This window comes from Pantherophis guttatus, chromosome 1 (assembly GCF_059756535.1).
Source record: "Pantherophis guttatus breed Tessera chromosome 1, ASM5975653v1, whole genome shotgun sequence".
Classification (NCBI taxonomy): domain Eukaryota; kingdom Metazoa; phylum Chordata; class Lepidosauria; order Squamata; family Colubridae; genus Pantherophis; species Pantherophis guttatus.
Genome location: NC_142063.1, coordinates 115,215,641 through 115,234,336, shown reverse-complemented (window position 1 = coordinate 115,234,336; position 18,696 = coordinate 115,215,641). Strand labels below are relative to the sequence as shown.

The 18,696-nt window shown below is 41.4% G+C and overlaps 1 long non-coding RNA gene and 1 pseudogene across 2 annotated transcripts; one reads left to right on the top strand and one right to left on the bottom strand.

Annotated features, from left to right (window-relative positions):
• Window positions 1-13,795: 13,795 nt before the first annotated feature.
• On the bottom strand, window positions 13,796-16,992 carry LOC148116532 (uncharacterized). The gene is made up of 3 exons (XR_015731082.1): window positions 16,857-16,992; window positions 16,658-16,779; window positions 13,796-14,403 (listed from the first exon to the last, which is right to left on the bottom strand). It is a non-coding gene; the product is annotated as an uncharacterized LOC148116532 (long non-coding RNA).
• Window positions 16,431-18,498, top strand: LOC132710589 (uncharacterized; annotated as a pseudogene). Its single transcript, XR_015731081.1, has 2 exons — window positions 16,431-16,544; window positions 16,690-18,498. The product of XR_015731081.1 is annotated as an uncharacterized LOC132710589 (transcript).
• The last annotated feature ends 198 nt before the right edge of the window (window positions 18,499-18,696 follow it).

Below are 18,696 nucleotides of genomic sequence, written 5' to 3'. Positions count from 1 at the left end.
CTGGTTCTCCAGAACCTGTCAGAACCTGCTGGATTTCACCCCTGTGTAAACCGCTTAGAGAGGGTTGTACAGCACTATGAAGTGGTATATAAGACTAAGTGCTATTGCTATTGTTTTTCAAATGCCTCTCTCGTTCCTCATTTTCCCTCTCCTCTGAAGCTCTACCTTCTTAGTCAGGTAAACCACAGACATCCACAGTGATTCAATGAAGAGTCCATTTTGCTTCCTGGGATGTTATGGCCTCTTTACATACAGGGCAACTCCATATCTAGTGCACAGTTCCGTGTCTTTTCTGTAGCAATTCTGTAGCATCTAGAGAAAACCATATACCACTCATTATTTCCATTCCTCTAGGCTTCTGTAGTATCTGATTTATCTAACATTAAACACCGTAGTTCTCCCATTTGGCTTACAAGAGCCTGATATTTTTAGATACGCATCCGTACACAGATTCAACCTTGAATTTCTGTGGCATGTGACCTTATGGCTTTCTTGATTGACTAACTAGCCTATTTTCCTTGTTCTATCCTGTCTCCTGATCACTTACAAAAACATTCACCCTCCTCTTCCAAAAGTAATTTTTCATGAACCAAATGCTTCTTGCATCCTAGCAGCTTTTCCCTAGAATCAATTTAAAATCAGCTCTGCCATCTTCGGCCTTTGATATTATGCACCAGCAGTCTCGTGTCTTCCAGTTTCAGTACAGACATCTTTTTTCTACAGATGTGGCTTCTCTCAAAAGATATTGCAGAACCTCACAAATATGAATCTCTCCTCCTAGCACCAAGCGCTCATCCATACATTGGATTATTCTTCCCTACCTGGCCCTGCTGCAGGAGGAATAGGTAATTTTTCCAAGAAATCTACCTTAGCAGACCTGAGTTTCAACATCCTATCCTGGAAACTATACATGACTTATGGGAGCACCTTACTTTGCAACATTGGTACCAATATGCACCACAAACAATGGCTTCTTTTGCACCACCTACCAATCTGTCTAGATGAAGGGTAATGCCTACAACATTTGCACCAGGTAGGAAGTCCCCCACCTGGTAAGCATGCCCAGATATATTTATATCTCTCATTATAATGTCCATGAGTAATAGGAGCTCCACCTACCTGGACTATATTCTCAGTATGAAAAAAAGGTATCTTTTTTAGGGTTTCAAGACGCAAAAGAACACTAGAGGGCTCTTAAAACTTGTGATTTTGGTAGCCAGATCAAAAAAGAGAAACAAATTTAGTGGTACTTGAAGTACAACCAGCATGAGTATCTATGCTAGCTTTTCTGATTCATGGTGCAGCCAAGCCCAGTCTCATATTCTCCAGTTCCCAGTTAATATGGATTTGGCCAAGCCAGCACCATTCAGAGAACTGAAGCTATTATAGAATAGAATATAATTCTTTATTGGCCAAGTGTGATTGGACACACAAGGAATTTGTCTTGGTGCATACACTCTCAGAGTACATAAAAGAAAAGATACATTCGTCAAGAATCATAAGGTACAACACTTAATGATAGTCATAGGGAAACAGTCAATATAAATCTTAAAGATACCAGCAACAAAGTTATAGTCATACAGTCATAAGCAGGAGGAGATGGGTGATAGGAACAATGAGAAGATTATATCTGCAGGATAACAGGGACTATAAATGTCTGCCTTCTCCAAACTCAACACATTAAAATAAATAGGAATTCTTTGGAAAAACAAGATCTATCAGGGCTGTTTACCTGCTATTCATCTTTATTTAATTGTTATCACCAATGGATTCATTCTCAAGTTCTTCTAGTTGCAGCACGAACATGACTCAGTAATTGCATTTTTCTACCATGTGATATTACCTTTGTGTCATTCTCAGCCCAGAAAAGGCCATTTGAAGTCACCCATGGAGAATATTATTACGGTTCATCAAATGGTCAGACAGATGGTTAGACTGGATTTGGCATTTTCATCCACCTATGGAATCTTTCCCAACTCCTTGGGATAGGCAAATGTTGTTTTATGGTGTTAAACGTATCATTGCAAAATGTAAGCTGTCTCGAGTAAAGCTGCCTTTTGCAAGTGACTGATGGTGAATTGGTCAATGTTGATGGTGTTCAAGTGGTGCTTCTGGTGTTTTGGGATTTCACCCAAAGCATCTATTACTGTCAGTACTATCCAGGGGTGAAATCCAGCAGGTTCTGACAGATTCTGGAGAACCGGTAGCGGAAATTTTGAGCAGTTCGGAGAACCAGCAAATACCACCTCTGGCTGGCCCCAGAGGGGGATGGGAATGGAGATTTTGTAATATCTTTCCCCCAGGAGTGGGGAGGGAATGCAGTATCCTTCTCCTAGAGTGGGGTGGGAATGGAGATTTTGCAGTATACTTCCCCTGCCACATAAACCAAGCCACGCCCACAGAACTGGTAGTAAAAAAATTTGGATTTCATCACTAGTACTATCTTAGCTTTCTTTCACCATAGTCATTCCACCTCTGTTTGCAGGTCTTTATATTTTGTGATTTTCTCCAGTTCTTTCTCTTTTCTTCTGCTGTCTTCAGATACTGCAACATCCATTATCCAGATTTTTTTTTGTCTTTTTTAATCAACAGTTGTTAGGTTTGGGGTGTAATGTGGCAGGTGCATCTTTATTGTTAAGCTGTATTTCATCATCATCAACAATTTTGTCTGTCTTTATGGTTATAATTCCGAACTTATTGATGCCAAATCACATTCCAATAACTTTATTGAAGCCTTTTGTGCTTTTAAATAAGGAATCTATTTTGGCTTCTGTATTTCCAAATAATTTTAATTTATCCATATAGAGTAAATTAGAGTTTTTTTCTCCTTTTTTGGTCAGTTCATATCCACAGTTTGTCTTGTTCAAAACTGTTGTCAGTGGGGCCATTTATAGTACAAAGAGTAAAGGTGTGAATGAATCACCTTGGAAAATTCCACAATTAATTTCGACTACTCCTAACTTTTCCCCGTCAGCCCTCAGCTTCATTCACCAAAACTGAATTGAAGTATTCATCCATTGCCAAATGTTTCTTGCCGATTCCACAAATTTTGAGACAGTTCTCAATTCAGCTATGTGAAACAGAATTGAATGCTTTTTTACAATCTACCCCAGCTATAAACAAATTTGTTTCTTTTCTTATTTTGTTTAAAACCAATTTATCATTCATTTAAACTGATCCTTCATTTCTCTCATTCTTTGCAGCACACTTTTTGTTCTACAGGGAGTAGATCATTTCTTTTCAAATAGATGAAAATTTGATTTGCAATTATGCTCATAAGTAGTTTGTATGAAGTTTGCAAAATGTTTTAGGTCTGTAGTTTCCAGGTTGATTTCCCTTCTCTTCATCCTTCTGAATTAAGAATTTCCTTCCAATTGTTAGCCATTTTTTGTTGTTGTTTTCTGGTGCTTCCAAAACCCTAGTCATCTGGTCTGCCAACTTCATGTATAGATTTGTCAATGATATAATCCAGAATCCATATAGCTCATCTGGTTCAGCAGCACTCCAGTTTTTTATTTCCCTGATTCCTTTTGTATCACTTCCGTAATTATCCTATTGTCTTTTATATTAAGTACTTTCACTTCATTTTCAACTTGCTTGATCCCTGTTGCATTCCTATTGTGACTCCTATTGCTTTCCCACAAGCTTTTCCAAAATGTTGGTGTCTCCAGGCAAATCATTATTTTCCATTTTCAAGGGTTCATAGAACTGATATTGATTTACTCTAAACTGCAAATTCTGCTGGAATTGAATTATTTGATTGTCATATCGCTTGATCTTCTCTGAAATAGCCATGACTTTGTTTTGTTTCACAGCCTCTGCAATTCCTTTAGTCTCCAGGTTGTACTTCGCAGAGAGATTAGTTTTGGTTTTCTTATTTTTCAAATTTTCCTGCCTCAAATTCTTCAAATTTCTCAAATCCATGCAAAGTTTCTTTATCTTCAATTCCAATTGCCTTTTCCATTTCTTAATAACTTCATTCCTTCCTATTTCAAACCCAAATTCTTCAGTGATTACATAGGCTAAGTCATATAGCTAGTGGTTCATTTGAGCTGATGTTGCACTTGGAGTAATTTTTAATTTTAACATTCTTCATTGTTTTAGCCAAAATTTTCTTGTTAATTTCATTCAGTTTTGGCAAACATAATATTTCAGTTTCTTTCATTCAGTCCTTGATTTTCCCAACTAGTTCTTAATTAACCAATTGTGCTTCCAGAACTTCATCAATTTCAGCTTCTTCTCCCTGTTGTTCTTCATTAATATCAACAACCGCTTCATTGTCTGGTTTTGCTCACTCTGCAAATTGCAAAATTACCACCTTTGATCAATAGCAATAGCAATAGAATTACTGTATATACCACTTCACAGTGCTTTACAGCCCTCTCTAAGCAGTTTACAGAGTCAGCATATTGCTCCCAACAATCTAGGTCCTCAGTTTACCCACCTTGGAAAGATAGAAGGCTGAGTCAACCTTGAGCCATTCAGAATCAAACTCCTGGAGTGAGCCCGCAATACTGCATTATAACCACTGCGTCACCATGGCAAGCCTCTACTCATTAATCTCTAAATTAAAATGTCTTTTTCACTTTTGATTATCTTCCAGTAGCCCTCCAGTTCCATGTCCTGCTTGCCTTGCAGAGAATGCTCAGCCAAGTAGCGCATTTTTTGGTGGATGTTCAGGAGCCATAGCATCAAACAGGACTCTTGTTAATTTGAATGATGTATTCTCACAATATTGAATGGCGTTTTTTGGAACAGATTTGGTTCGACTCTTCAGCTAAGACCTGTCTGAAATGTTGTTCATCACAGCCCTTAGCACATGTAGGCCCCTCCACCACAACAAGATATTGTTTCTTTGGAGGAAGGAATGTTATTATTATTCCCTGCAGGTTTAATATATAACTCAGGGTGATGAACTATGATTCAGCACACTTCACCAATAATGTGGCTGCTAATGCAGTTTGGGGTTGAGATGTGCTGAGTTCCTGTTGGCCATTGAAGCAATGGCAAGCTAGCCCCCTTCCCTCTGGTCCCTGAAAAATGCCATCTGTTGCCATTTAGAGTTGGGAGGTAGGTGAGACAATAGACCCCTGGCTTCTGCAGAAGCTTCTGCCCACTTTTTAATGCCAACTGCTGCTATCCAAACTTCTTCTCGGGTCTTACAGCGGTTCCTTCTAAGCCAGGAATTTACACTCTTTGGAAAGAGAGCTCGATCTGTGCTACACAGAAGGTCAGTTTAAACCAGGAAAGAGAATAGGTTCTGCCAGGTAGATGCTGCTGGTATTATCCTATCACCCTTCATTGTATTAGAAGTTTTCTACCTTTTCTGACAATAAGGAGTTTTGCAGGTTCTATGTTTGTTTTTATTACTTTTGTGGTGACTGAGACACAGCCATTGGCATATGTTCTGACCTATGCTTCCTTAGAAAGTAAACAGCACAAACTTAGTCCCGGAAAACCTCTTTAATTCATCCGGCTGTAAATTACAATCCGCAAGGCTTGATAAGAGGAAGGTTACCAAAACCCACCTATCTCATGTGGAACACTGCCAAAGAACTAATTTCCAGATGCAGGGCAAGGCCAAACTTGGCACAGAGTCACAAACAGAAGTTTCAAATCTTGAATCAGCCAGATGAACTAATTGCTTCCTGAAAAAGCTCATGTCCCGTTCGCTTCTCTTTTATGTTTTATGGGAGAGGCCAATCATCTCCAAGCCTTACTCCCAAGTCGACCCTGTTTCCTTAATTGTTCCTGTCTCCTGGCAGCTCTGTGCATGTGCACACTGGGAACAGGCTCATGTTCTTCTGCCTCACTGATGTCAGACTCCGGAGGCAGCAAAGAACTACCAGCTGGCCTTGGCCCCTCTCTGCTTCCGACTCAGAGCCATCGTCTGAGCCTTCTCCAGACTCCAGGACTGGCCCAGGTTCCTCCCCAACCTCCTCACTGTCCAAATCTGCTGCCACTTCTGCTGGCCACTGGCAGGCCACAACAGCATACTTCATTCCAACCATGATGCACTGGGTGACATAGTGAGGGTTATAGCTATTACACATGAACTAATCACAATGGCTTTCCTTAACTACATTGGCTACTTCCATGTATTGCTGGTTGCCAGGCCATCACTGGACTCCTTGTTCACTTGCTGCCAATTCCTTCCCTCACTGAGGATGGAGCTTCATCAATCACTCATTCCTATTTCACCCTTCCTCCATATCTTTTACCTATCAGTCAAGCTATTTCAGAACCAGGATTAGAAAACCTTTTAGAAAAAATCACATATGAATCCAGGAGACCATATAGACATATCTCCATGCAGTTTTCTTGTACAAAAAATATGGAAGTTCCTGACACTGCCTTTCTCCTCGTGGTGCAAACTTCTTAATCTATATCCCTTGGCTCTCCCTCATGGCCTCCCTTCCAAGTGTTAAGGAAGGGAGTCAAAGCTTTGGAAGCGCTCTCTCCTTCCCTCCTATCTTTCTTCCATGCTTGTGGCCCATCAGCTGAGACATAGCTAAAAATGTGGACCCAAAAATCCCTTACTCTCTCCCAACCCCTGTGGTTATGAAGAGAGGTTGATGGTTGTTCTCCCATCAGCAGGGGACACTTAGCGGAAGGGGAAACAAAACTGGGAGAATCCACTCATCGAATTATTGCGTGTTAAATCACTGGTGGAGGTGCCAGTTACTGGCCTCCATCCTGGGACTGAATAGGATTGGCAATGAGTATAGCCCTAATTTATGAGGATCAAGGACTGGTGGAGAGCATTTTAATCCAGCTGTTGGGTTTGCCAGTTAATCTGTCACAACAAGAAAGAAGAACGGCTTCCTTGTCCAGAACTCACGTCCATTAATCTAGAATGATAGATCAAACCCAAGAGGCCTTTTAAAAAGCACAGTTGAAGGTTTAATGGTTCAAAACAAACGTGAAGGTGCCTGGGTGAGATTTCTGCCATTCTAAGGATTTCTGTCCTTGGAATCGGGCTGGATCTGCTGTACTCAGTACGCGGGATATCCAGATCACAAAGCGGCGCGGGTCGGCAAGCGGGCGGACTTGATCCCGCAAAAAAAAAAAAAACTTCCACAAAGCCGAGCAGCCTAATCCGCCGCTCCGAGGGTTCATTTGCCGCCCTCGCCGCTGCTTCGCCTCGCCTCGGCAAATCCCTCTATGAATGAAAGAAGGGAGGGGAGGGGGCAGTGGGTGTGGCCTGTGGGAGAGGCCCTGATTCCGTCTTTGCTTTGCCGCCGGGAGCTGAGGGGTTTAATCCTGCCTCTGCTGCCGCCGCCGCCGCGCCCCCCCCCCCACTCCTTAATCTCGGCCCCCGCAGGAGATGCAGCCCTTTCTCGCCATCTGTTCGCTGTTAAGCAGCAAAAAACACGTTGTTTTCCCGCTCTCGGCCCCTCCATTTGCTCATCGCTGCCGCCTTCCCCCGCGCCCCATTATTATCTCTTGAAGCATATTTGGAACGGGTGGCGGCGGGGAGGAGGAGGGGGGGGAGAAGAAGAGAGAAGAGTGGGGGAGATTGATCACGGCGTCCCTCCCTGCCCCTGGTTCTTTGAGGGGGACGCCTCGCTCCTTTCTACACCGTCCCTTCTGCCTTTTTTTGCCCGGGAAAAGGTTTTTCTGCCCTCACCCACAGCCCATGGCGCCCCGGCAGGCAGAAATTCAAGGCGTCAGAAGGATCCGTTAGGTATTACCCCGAGAAGGAAACTAACTGGTTACCCCCAGGAATACGACTGGTCCCGGACCTCCGTACTTTCCGTCGAGCTTTGAAGACCTTCCTATTTCAGCAAGCCGGGCTGGCTTAAAATTTTAATGGGTTATTTATGGGCAAAGGGTTTTAAATTTTGGGAAGCCAATTTGATTTAATTCTGTTTTAATTCATCTTAATTTTTATACTGTATGTATTTTAATCTTGGCTGTTCACCGCCCTGAGTCCTTCGGGAGAAGGGTGGTATACAAATTTAATAAACCTAAACCTAAACCTAACTTGGGCAGGTTTGTAGTTTGGAGGTATCCAATAGTAGGAGCGCAGGGGGGCGGGGGGGCTCCCTTCGCTGCCTCCAAGTCGATTTTAAGCCAAGAAGCGGTTCTAAGGGCAAACAACTGTTCCCCTTCCCCTTAAAAGAGGCGCCTAACTTTGTTCCCAGGCCTCGCCACAACTTTGCCCTGTTAACTAAAGCGTTTTGGAGATTATGAGGATGTTTTCTGGTCCAGGGAATTGCAGCCTCTCTGGACATACCTTCCTACTCAACTCTCTGAGAAAAGTAATAGGTTAGGACCAGTGGTGGGATTCAAATAATTTAACAACTGTTTCTCTGCCCTAATGATTTCTTCCAACAACCAGTTCATCAAACTGCACAGAAAGTTAACAACCGGTTCTCCCGAAGTGGTGCGAACTGGCTGAATTCCACCACTGGTTAGGACATGGAACCCAGAGCAAAACTTTCTAGTAAGAATAAACACTGAATACGCCTCACTGAATTGCACACAAGATGTAGGGCAGGCTTCTTCAACCGGCTGCTTTCCAGATGTGTGAGACTACAGGTGCAGCAGGTGGCAGCATTAGGTTGACCTGGGCTGATCTTAAAAAAAAAAAAAAACAACGTGGAGGAAGGTAATGGCAAAATAATTTGGGGCTTTTGCCAGAAAACTACAAGACTACAGGTCGGTTTTATCACAAGTTTCACTCAATGGAATATTTTCTTCTTTTATATAGCCTGCTGTGAAGGAATCTACAGTTTGATATTCAAAAGGCACCAGATTGAGCAAGGCTTATAAAATATACAGATAGCTGGAGCAGCTTTCCAAGATTTTGTTTTTGTGAGGGGAATTTGTGAATTATCCTACATGTATTTATTCTAAAGTAAAATACCATAGCTGAAAAATAATTCTTTGTAGAAGCAGTTTAGGTTTTCCAGTAAGGGTGATGTATCTTCCAAAAAATGGAAGAACTACTCATAGGCTAGAGAATCAAAGTGACCTTGATTGATAACTACATCTATTATGCCTTTTTCTTTTATTTTTCCCTCCCTCCCTCCCTCCCTCCCTCCCTCCCTCTCTCTCTCATCAAGGTTAATTTTGGAAGATCTTGTAAAGCTAAATATTGAGGGGGTTACCTTTTTATTTTTGCACTACATCTAACATTTAAATGTTAAATTACTAATGCTTTATTTCTGTACACATTGTCACTGCTAACTAGATTATGCATTCTCTCTCCTAAAACCTTACATGCTTTAATCAATGAATAATTGAATATGAGTGATCGTGGCTGCAAGATGTTTTTTTAATAGAGAGTGGGGTCACTTTTCTTGCTTTCTCCAAAGCACACACCCCCTTGAGATATCATTATATCTCCTTGTTTTCTGGTGTCCCAGAACAAGCTGACATAGTTCTGCAGTGCCATCTACTGGACCCATCTTTCTACCAGATACCATTTGACAAATTTCCTGACAAACAAGCCATGCCAAGCTGGCCATTAAGGATGTTGATCTGCTGCACAAAAGCTGAACAAGTTGACCTCTTGCTGCCTTTGTTTGGAACAACAACCTGGGACATCTGGGCCTGATAGTTCATTTCTGTCACATTGCCAAATACTGTGATTTAGCAGGGCATTTTCTCTACTGCCACTACTCTGAATTCTTCAATAAGAAAAGTATTTCAGCTGAGCTCCACTCTGGTGACTATGGATAAATTCACACAATTTTCTAGGCAACAATGCAATAATGCATTGTTGCTATTATCTTCTTCTAGGAAAGCAACTATATATCTGTTTCCTTTCACCAGCTCATGCCTTCATTAATCCATTTTCAAACACCTTTCTGGATGCCTTACCTATTGTTTTCAGTTTCTTCCATGTTTTGTTCTGCCAGCCCTTTCTTCTTCATATCCTCAAGCACCGTTGCAATGCTTTTTGTCTTGCCCATCATTCGCCAGCATATTTCCTAAAGATACTTATTGCCAGTTGTGCTTCTTAGAAATACTGCCAGTCAACTAAATATTTAAATAAAGGCATGTCAGCAATTATCATGCTAACTTTAGTAAGGAAAACATGACTTGGGGCACTGAACAATTCACAATGAAACACATTGGGAACAAAAGAAAGCAAAGGAAGTAGAGATGGAGGAATTTGGAGGAAAGATGAGACTGTAAAAAATGGTGTACAGTCCCAGGGATATCTTCATAGTAGCAAGATACAAGAGAAAATGAGCTGTGCAATCTTCTTTTGAGCACTAATCTGATAACCTTCTGTCTCCTAGATTAGCCAAGGGGCTCATGGAGAGAAGGTGGGGACCTCCTTGGCAATTCTCCATACTTCCTAACAGAACTCATCTTTCAACATGAAACCTTCACGCATGCCTTTCCATCACTTGACTAAGGCATATACAAAGATGTTGTCACAGACATACTAAGACCACATAGACAGAATTTGTATATTCCACTGTCAGGCATCAGCTGCAGAGAAACCAGGAAATAGGCATGTACATGTGAACTTGGACTAAGAGGTAAGAAAAAGGTCAGCCAAACTAGATATAATTTTCTGGTTCATACCATCCCAATCCATTCCCTTCTTATCCGTGTGCCAGGTTGTCACCAGTGGCATGGTATCTTTGTCCCTAAAAATCCTGCTTAAAATTTCCAATCTGTTCTTGTTTTAAATTAACTATAATACATGACAGCTTGCTCCCTAACCTTGCATACTTATCTTTCTGTTTTGGAGACTATCTGAAAAACAATGTTTCTGTCTTAATGTCTCAGTGTGGCAATTCATAGCCTCTCTTTGCTCCACTGAACTCACTATGTAGCTCCCTTCAATCCTAGACTCTTGGCCAGAGGCTTTTCAGCTCTGGTTACATATTCAATAAAGCCCTCCCTTGGTTCTACATAATTCACCCTAGTAAAATATCTGCTCATTCAACATTACTGCACAGGGATTTGAATCAGCCCAGCTTAGCACCCGTTTCAATATGCACTTCAAAGTGACTCATACTTCTTAATGGCTGGCCCCATCTACTTGAACAGTTTTAAATCATGATTGCTCACTCTGGCAGTCAGGGCATTGATTAGCCTAAGGAGCAATAATATGTACGTACCACTAAAATGTTTGAGAGCATCTGCAGGGCTCCCTTAATTCTCTGTTGACATGGGGACTGAGAGGGGACAGCTGGCAGGAAAAAAGGAGGAAGAGCCACACTCAGAAGTCTGGGAGTCCAGAGAGAGGACAGGAAAATTATGCAAAGAAGTAAAAGAAGAAAGCAAAATGAGCAGCTCATATTTTCACTATATTTGTTTTAATTGCAGTTTGATCCAAGTTGTCCAGGGCATTCTGTATCTCTCTTTCAAGGCACTGACTTCTCACCAAAGAGCGGAAGACAATGCCTAATGGCATTTACACACCATGAAGCAGGTTTTGGACACTGCAGAAGAAGACCGGGAGAACTGATATAGCTCAGCATAACTTAAGTTTCTTTTACAATTAGAAATAAGGTGATAAGGGCTTAAAACAGGGATGGACAATCCATGCTGTTTTTTTTTTTTTTGTTTTTTTTCTGAGGGTGGTAGTTCTTCAGAATGATCATGTCAATATTGGGCAGCAAGCAGCTGAACCATAAAAATAGAATTCACATATTTATCCCTAGAAAGAGGAAAAAATGGCTTCACAATCATAAACCTAAAGATAAAAATCCTAAAATATTCTTAAACCCTCAACTCAGCTTACTTGTTTAACATCAGGATGTTATTGTTAGCATTTTCTGCCCTGGCTGCCTAATGTAACACTGTTTGCCCCTCTGGCTGTCCATAAGTTGGTTCCCAGTGATCTAAAAGGTCCCAGTGAATTAGGAAAATGTGAGGCAGGATTTCTGGCTCATACTTTTAAGGCCTATCTTCAACCAGAAAACAAATGGATTTTAAAGTCCCCTTTGCATACATTTTAACCTACTTCTGAAAGCACACACTGAATTAGACTTTATTTTCACTTAACTTGTCAAAACAAGTAAAACCACAAAGTAGAGCTGAAGCAATTGCTCGGAGCTGTCTGTAGAGCAAACGCGAGCGCTCAAGGTGTTGGGAGCTGAACTCAACCGCAAAGATCATTGCAGAAACAGATGTTGAAAGATAAAGGCAGCTTAAACGAAAAACAAAATTACCCCACAGTAAATCTGTTATACTGTAATTTTCCCAATTATGTACCTTCTGGAGTTGTTGGAATAGCATGATATTCCTAGCTAGTAAGATCTTTGGCATCTATGCTGGGAATTGTGGATGTTTCCAAACTAATATATCTGGTGGAACACAAATCGTGTCATCTAGCATTAACCAAAATGAATGCAATGTTTTTTTGCAACTGAATACACCATTTTGCATTTTTTTTAAATGAGCCAAACGTTCAGTTGAACGCTGAAGAAGTGTTTCTTCCTTTTTGCTGGCATCACTTAGCTCAGTTTGGGTTTGAAATGGACCTTTTGGGATTGTTTTTAAAGCACATGCGATGTGATGCCCTATTGTACACCATCAGTAAATTCTTGTGACTCATACCAAAAATGAATTAGTAGCACGTTTGGTGCTACTTCAGAAATAAAAATCCCCAAATCATTTTACGGGTATACTTTTATTAGGAAACCTTACAGATTACAAAATAGTACATAGTGTTTCAAGAGAGTCAGAATTCTTTGTTTGGTAAGGTGGAAATAAAGCAAGTTTTCGGGAGTAGGAAAGAAGTGCTAATCATGGTATTAACATTTAAGGTGGGGGAAAGAGCTTGGTTTCCAAAGGCATGGCCACAGCAGCAACAGAAATCAGCAAGAGCTAGGCAAAGTCCAGCCCTTGCTGGATTCATGGCAGAAGTGTCACGTATAAGGCATCTAGTGAGGTTTATGCTGGAAGAAGATAGAGAACATTACTTCCACATGAGATCAGAAGAAAATCAAGAAATAAGTTTCAGCAATGGGTTCGGCTAAAAGAATGGCTGTGCCAGGCAGACATGTCCTTCCACGAATTTACAAGGCATCGTTGAGCCAAAATTAGGGAGTTGTGTAATGTCCCCTTGATGATCTTCTGAAGATAAAGGTGGAGTTAGGCTTTAATAAATGCTTCAATGTTTTCTGGTTCACCTAAGACTGCTCTTAAAACTGCTTGGATGAACAAATAAAGAATAATTGATCTGCCGTTTCTGAAAATATAAAGTGGGAATGTTATCCAGACTGATCTCCATCGTATGTCAAGTAGACAGGTGTAGAGCACAGCCAGGCCAGAACAACTGAGCTCATTCCCTGTTAACCCCACTTGATAGAGTGATAGCAATCTGTGGAATGAAGGCTGCAGTATATAACGATGGCCAAAACATAGCAGCAGTGGTCCAGTTAGAACATTTTCATCTGTGAGCTTATTGGTTTTATGTATGCACATGCACATCCACAGGCTCTTTTGCCGACAGATGCCCTTCAGATGGCTTGAACCTCAGTGTCCTATCTGTACCTAGTACAGGCTTAGGTCACACTGTCTGTAGATTATGGGGGTTGAAATCCAAGACTTCAGGCTGGAGAAAACTAATGCACGTAGTAATGTGTATAATGTGCTTTACTTCAACATGTGGTAAGTTCGGCCTGCTGCATTCAGGAATTCAGCCAAAGCTGAAGAGCAGCAGTTGCAAGGCTGAGCCGGAAACTGTCTAGATAAGAGATGGGTAATGGGCCTTCTCTGCTGTCACTGCTGCCAAGGTCTATTATGAGCGATGATATTGGCAGTTCAGGATACTAAGGGAGAGATAAAGGGCTGGTATACCCAAGGAGCTCCTACAGGAAAATCTTTTTCAGTGGCTCTTAGCATGGGGTTTGCGTTTTTTTTTTTTACATCAAGAGTAGGCAACCTGATATCTGCGCAAGGACTTAGCCATTTCCTTGTTCACCTTGCTTTAAAAAATGATTTCAATTATATAATAATTAAAATTGCAAAATAGTGGAAAGTTGAAGCTGTAGGTGTGGGACTGAGACAAATCCCCAGAGACAAAGACAAACCAAATGTTTGCTTATCAATGTTTGCTTACACACTTGCTTACCATTTGTGCAGAAGCCTCAACGCCAAGAGGATCCACAAATTGCACACCGGTTCTGACTGGGGTGGTACAATCCTATTCAGAAAAAGAAATGAAAACTCCCAGTTTCTCCCCCACCCCCCAAAATCACTTGATCTTCCCCATCTAGACGCCCAGTTCTTCCAGGCAGCAAAACAGGACCTCCATGACATTACACAGTACGGCTTCTGACATTACTCAGGTGGCCTGGGGTGGAAATGTAAAGATGGATATCATAATAATTCACACTGAACCAGCGGATGATCTCACACAGCAGTTTTTTCTACACGGCACCAGACAATATGGCTTTTGACAGGCTGAATCAGCTTTTTCTTCTGTGAAAAGACAGTTGCAAAATAGGAATTATGAAGTTGAAACTTTTTGTTGTGCGTTATCATCTTGCCATTTTTTCCAATCAGCAAATTGTTTCCTTGACTTTACTTGTTCCACATATATCTCAAAATGCTCTATTGTGGTTGTTGCTATTTCTTATTTTGGGCATATATTGCAAGCCTCACTTCATTCTTAGCTTTAGCTTTGCTTATTTTCCCTTCAGGATTTCCATCAATGATATCTTTCCTATTTTTCCCCTTTCCCATTATTGAGGTCTGCTCTCTGGAAATCTAGACTACTAATCTGTTTGCCTTCAGTTCTCTCGGCTTCAATATGGTGAATTTTAGAATCACATGGTCAGTCTCTACCAAGGCTCCTACAACTTCCATTTCTTTAACTATTTCTTCCCTCTTAGCAAGTCTTGAGTCCAATGTAACTGATCCTCTAATCCCCTCAACTACATTTTGGACAATGATGTGGCCCGTAAGACACATCAAGAACCTGTTGGCTTCCTTACGTGGCTGTATCAAAGGGTTTGCTTTCCAGGTCATACCGGGATAGTTGAACTCTCTCACTATGCCGGCAATGATTTCTGGATTCCTTGCCCATCTAACTGGCAAATATTTCATTCCTCTCTTTGGCTTGATACATGGCCCGTATGTCAAGCGCCAGGAAAATCAGGAGATCCATACAGTTCAAATAGGTATAAACATTTATTGTAAACTTAATCTCTCTACAAAAATCTGAACCATTAGGGGCCAAGAGAAATTAGCGGGAGATAAGAGTAGAAGGAATTCAAAGTAAACTGGACCTCTTGTGGGTGCGAAGAGACTCGAGACTGATGATACATTTATCCCCCCACTTGGGTTCAGCCTGGTCATCTCCTACACTGTAGCATCCTCTCACAAAAGTGTCATTTATAGTTAGGTTCTTTTCCCTCTCTTTATTTCCATCCAGGCCCCTTCAGCAAAATTTTGATCACATGAATTGTCACACAGGTATGGTCATTCTTTACATATAATGCAAACCAGTGGTGAAATCCAATTTTTTTTTACTACCGGTTCTGTGGGCATGGCTTGGTGGGCGTGGTGTGGCTTGGTGGGCGTGGCAGGGGAAGGATACTGCAAAATCCCCATTCCCACCCCACTCTGGGGCCAGCCAGAGGTGATATTTGCCGGTTCTCCGAACTACTCAAAATTTCCGCTACCAGTTCTCCAGAACCTGTAAGAATGTGCTGGATTTTACCCCTGATGCAAATCCTATAGTTGGGTCTGTTTCTTTTGAATAAATTATATCCCAATGAATGCTATTCAGATGAAAAGTCTGGAATTATCTGTGATATATCTCACCTTTTCCCTTTAATTTCTCTAAAGGGTGTTGACAGCCTAAGGCCACCATATAAACCACATGACTGAATAAGGATTTGCTCTCATGCTTCTAAATTAAATTTCCCTACTCTTCCACCTTAGCTGGAACAGTAGCTATGTGCAAAGAATGTACAGTTCTTCTACCAAAATATAAATCAAGAAATCAAGCACATTTCTTCATGCTGTTGTTGTTAGCCCTGAAGAGATCAAAGATTAGTGTTATGCAGAATACCAGAACCATGGTTTATGCACTTTTATAATCTTCTAAACTCTCATGTGTTTGTAATCCTTTTTTTTTTTTTTTTTTTGCAAGCTTAAGGACTAGAAACATCGCTAGTGGAAAAAATAGACAAATTCAATTTTCCAGGCTAAGCAAATGCTAAATCAAGCTATTAATGCAACAGAAACTATTTATAACCAAACCAGCAGGTGCAGCAAACCAGCCCCCCTTCTTTTTCTAAGTAGCAAAACACCCCTCTCCCACAAGAAGGCAAATGGGGCCCCGTTTTTCTCCCCAGCCTCTGCTTTTCTTTCCTTCCTGAGCTCAGGAGCAAAGACTGCAGGGGGGTCTGGGCATCCGGTTCCCACCACCAGGCCCAGGCCAGGCAGTTCTTGCAGCCACATTGCCAACACGTGACAGGAAACCCAGCAGCTTTTGATCTCTTCCCAGCTGCTGCAGTAGCAGCACCAGGCTGAGATGGCCGCAGCACCAATTCACTCCTGCTCTGGGCTCCTTGGACTCCGCTTCTCCCATGTCCTCCTTGCCTTCTTGTGCAGTAAGTGCCCTGGACCCCTTCCTTCAACAGAGCCCTATTTTCTTCCAGATTTCACTGTCCTCCCTTGACCTAATTCTTTCAGAGACTCCTGGGCTCCTCTGTAGCCTCCCCACCTGATTTTGTCTTTTTCTTTCTCCTTCTTCAGCCTTTGTGGGCAGTGGCTCTGCCCTGACAGTAATCCAAACTCCAAGCTTTGTCAGTGACTCGACTGGGAGAAAAATTTCCTTCAGTTGCTCTGTGGATGATACAAGCTACAGGTTTTATTTATATCACCAATTGCCTGGGAAAACAGAATTGAAAGTCATCGGGTACCTGTCCACTGGTAGTAAAACCCTTGAAGAAATTCCACCTGAATTGACGAGTCGGCTGGAAGGAAAGGGTTCCAAGCTTGACAACCCATCTAGGCGGGAATTGCGTTTGGAATTGTCAAAACTTCAGGCGAATGACACAGGCTTCTATCTCTGTGCTGCATTGTACACAGTGAAAGAGAAAGAAACAGTGGCAGATGCAAAACTGAGTATCAGGAACAAATCTGCCCTTTACACTTTTCTATTCATATCCACCTTTTACCTGACATCCATGGGTAATCCTGTTCTACATCCTAGTGGTCTCATATTTAAAATAGCCTTTGGTCAATTTATGCCTATTCATACACAGGCTGTGAGACTTTTGATCTAATAGATTGCAAGATCACAAGAACAGACCTGCACGATGAGGGCCAGGCTGTTATAGGCCAGCATCTCAGGTCTCACAGTGGCCAGCCAGATCTCTTCAGGCTGCTGTCAAAGAAAACATGGATACAGTTCTTTTCCTATAACTGGAACTTGAAGGCTTGGTGCCCCTAACCTAGAAGTAACATTGCTTTACAAAGGATACTAGAGCCTGTCTGGTAAAATAGTTGAGAGGTTGGACCAGAACCAGAAACATCAAGTTCTTTTGTATTGTCACCAAAAAAAAGTGCATAAACATGGATAAAAAAATAAGATAAATTGGGATGAATGATAATGGGACCCCATCCCTTTCCTCAAGTTCATTTTGGGGAATATAAATTATTTTCACCATACATTGATTTATATATAATTTGGAAGCATTCCTATTTACTGTGGCAGAACATTAACTTTCACAAGGGGTTGTGGGCGATATAGTCCCATCAAAACTACAAAGCAAAGACACGTTCTCATTAATACTGTAATCAGTGAAAAACATTTTAGATTTCTCAGGTGGAAAGTGATGCACTTCTGACAGAACACTGGTACCAAAAGTTCTATACTCTGAAATCTGAACCAATTGCTGAGAATTAGCACTGATACACAAGAGTGCCCAGAGATGGGAGTCAGCAGTGTCAAAATGGTGGATGTGATTAAAGTCCTTCCCCTTTTAATGTGCACATTTTGCACATATCAAAAAGAGCAGCAGCTTCAATCTCTCAATCATATCTACCTTTTTGATGATGATGCCCTTCAGACACCTGAAGACTGGGTTTTAGGAGTCCTGGACGGGGAACAAACATTACAACTATCCTATATAGGCTGAAATCTCCCTGACCCTCCGAATTCTTCTGAGATTTCACAGCCATCTAGAAACATTTACTGATTACTGGTTACTGATAGGCGGAGATGCTTCAGATTAAGGGCATTATGAGCTGCGTTGAAAGCCAAATGAAATCACAGAATGGCTTTTAGGCATGGTGTACGTATAGAGCCATCACTTTTTTTTTTTGTAAAGTTTTTTTATTTTTTAAACACACAAACAAACATACAATCTGCTGCACTTGGTGGTGCAGCAGATTAAAGTACTGTTAAGTAACACCAGCTGCCTGCAATTACTGCAAGGCTCAAGGTTGACTCAGCCTTGCATCCTTTTGAGGTAGGTAAAATGAGGACCCGGATTGTGGGGGCAATAAGCTGACTTTGTATAAAAAAGAACACCACTTGGGGGGGGGGGGCGAAAGCCCTACTGAGCAGGTATATACAAAAGTATGAAGGCTATTGCTTAACGCATTGTAAGTCTCCGGAGAAGGGTGGCATATAAATTGAACCAATAAATAAATAAATACAATACATCTTTTCTGAACAGAATATTGGCCTGGTCTTAAATTTGTGCAGATTTTTTGTTCATCTTTAACACAATTTTATATGTTCAATTTTTCTCA